The sequence below is a fragment of the Hippopotamus amphibius genome, chromosome 3, assembly GCF_030028045.1.
Source record: "Hippopotamus amphibius kiboko isolate mHipAmp2 chromosome 3, mHipAmp2.hap2, whole genome shotgun sequence".
NCBI classification, from domain to species: Eukaryota; Metazoa; Chordata; class Mammalia; order Artiodactyla; family Hippopotamidae; genus Hippopotamus; species Hippopotamus amphibius.
The window spans coordinates 79,826,501-79,829,217 of record NC_080188.1 but is presented as its reverse complement, the minus strand read 5'-3'; positions in this window follow the sequence as shown (position 1 = coordinate 79,829,217).

The window sequence follows — 2,717 nt, the reverse complement described above, 5'->3', positions numbered from 1 at the left end:
AGCTTTTTCAAGGAGGAAATAATTTAGTTGTATGCATGATACATTTGGAATGTTTGTTATATATTCAAATTCAAATGTTGAGTGAGTAGTTGGAGTTCAAGAAAAAGATCAATGTTGGAAACACAGATTCTAGTTCCAGGCAGGATGAAGTAATAGAGGATGGGTTTACCTTTTCATCTAAAACAACAAAAGTTGCAAATATATCTGAAACAACTTTTTAAAACAATTGATGCCAGACAATGAAGGACAGCAATACTGGAGAGACAAGAAACCAATGAGCTGAGGTGTGTGATCTCCCTGACTTACTTTTTTGAGAGAGTTTACATGCTGTGGTACAAGGAGGGGAAGCCAAGTAGAGCCTGGCTGACTCTCTGAGTTGAGGAGATGGAGCTGAGGGTCCTGGAAGACCAAGCAGGTAGAGTTCACAGGACAGCATGTTGAAGAGGAGAAAGCTGCACAGAGAGGGAATTTCAGAGACATGCATAAGATCCCCTCACGTGTTTAGCGGGGCACAAATCAGTGCATGTAGATGAGGAAATTATCCAAGGCTGGGGAAAGAACTACTTGAAGGGTACTTGCAACTCACACAGGGCAAAAGTAGTGTGTGTCTCCCACTAAATAGATTGAAAAACCCTCATGACTCATGACCCATGGGTAGACTACCCAGGAAGGTCTTACCTCAGCAGCAGAGATTAATAAATGCTCGGCTGAGCTCTGATCTGGCCTTACCTCACAAATCTTAAAAAGCAGGTTTTTTGAAAGGATCAACTTGTTTCCAAGTAACTATGTTCCAGAGCAAAGCTCAAGAATACTCGTAGGAACTCACAGACATAGAAAACACAAACTTATGGTTACTTAAGGAGAAAGATGGTGGGAGAGATAAATTAGGAATTTGGGAGTAACAGATACCCACTAGTATATATAGATAGATATCTACCTATCTATATCTATATGTATATCTATATCTAAATCTATATCTTACATGTATAGGTCTTATATGTATATCTTATATACATAGATATATATACAAACTGTATTGTTTTGCTGTACACCTGAAACACAACATTATAAATCAACTATACTTCAATAAAGTACAGTTGATTTGAAATTGTTCCTAAATAAATAGAATAATTATAGGAATAAAATATATCCAGTATCCAACAAGTTAAAATTTACAATGACCCATAAAGAGGAGGAAAAACAATCAATCTAAACCAAGATAGACACAGATGTTAGGATTATGAGACAAAGACATTAAAGTAGTTATTTTAACTGTATCTCATATGTTCAAAAAGTTATAGAGACACAGAAAATTAAAAAGAACTCAAAACTTCTAGAGATCAAAATTACTATGTCAGAGATAAAAATTACACTGGATGGGGTTAATGGCAGATTTGACATTATAGAAGAAAAGATCAGTGAACTTGAAGTCATAGCATTAGAAGCTATTCAAAGTTGACATCTGCACACTGGTATATTTAAAATAGATAACCAACAAAGGACCTATAAAGCATGGGGAACTCCACTCAATATTCTGTAATAACCTAAATGGGAAAAGGATTTGAAAAAGAATAGATACATGTATATGTATAACTGAATCACTTTGCTATACACTGGAAATTAACACAACATTGTTAACTATACTCCAATATAAAATAAATGTTAAAAAAAAGAAACAAAAAAGAAAAAAAAGAATGAAACATAGTGAAAAGAGAATTATTGAGCTATGGAATACCTTCAAGTGGTCTAATTTATCTTTAATTGAAGTCCCTAAAGATAATGGAATAGAAATAATATTAGAAAAAAAAATGGACAAAAATTTCCAAATTTGATGAAAACTATGTAAATCTATAGATCTTATAAGCTCAATAAACCCTTAGTACAAGAAATATGAAGCAAACTACAGCTGTGTACATCATAATCATACTGCTTAAAACCAAGGTTCAAGAAAGCATGTTAAAACAGCTAGAGAAAAAAAGACACATGACCCACAGAAGAACAAATGTAACAATGACACCTGATTTTTCATCAGAGACAATGCAAAGGAGAAGACAGAGGAGTAACATCTATAAAGCGCTGAAATGCAGAATGCAAATATAAAATTAACAATCAACAACTTAGGGATGATTTTAAAACCATGGCACCTGGGGAGCAAGAGCAAAAGGAAAGTCAAACAGGGGCAGAATGAGTAAGTTTCATGTAAAAAGGCCAATAGTAAAGAAATGAAGTTGATCAGAAAGACTTTGAGGCTGACCTTTGAAGAACTAACTGCCTTCTACTTCCGTACTTGTGCAATAAATGAGTGACAATATAACTTAAGTCAAAGTAAAACATATTGGTATGGGATCAATTTACAATTATTTCGAGGGAAGGATGTCACTACTTTCATCTTCACGCTCAGAGGGGACATACTAGGTAGTCTCTACTGTTTTAGCCATCGTTAGGACATTTTCCTTTTGATTTTTTTCTTTCTCACATCTCCACAAGGTTATACCATGTTCAGAAAGTCCATGGAGGCCTTAAAATTGTTTTTAATTGAAATTGTTCCTAAAAATTCCTCAATTCATCCACTTGGTTCAAGGGTAAAGTTTTCCGTTTTGATTAAGATAATTTGGAGTTTGTTTTGCAAATGATATAATGGTAAATGGTGTGACTTAGAAGTAAATTCTGAAAGGAAAAACAATTGAGAAAAATATTCAAGTTCGTTGTGATTGTTC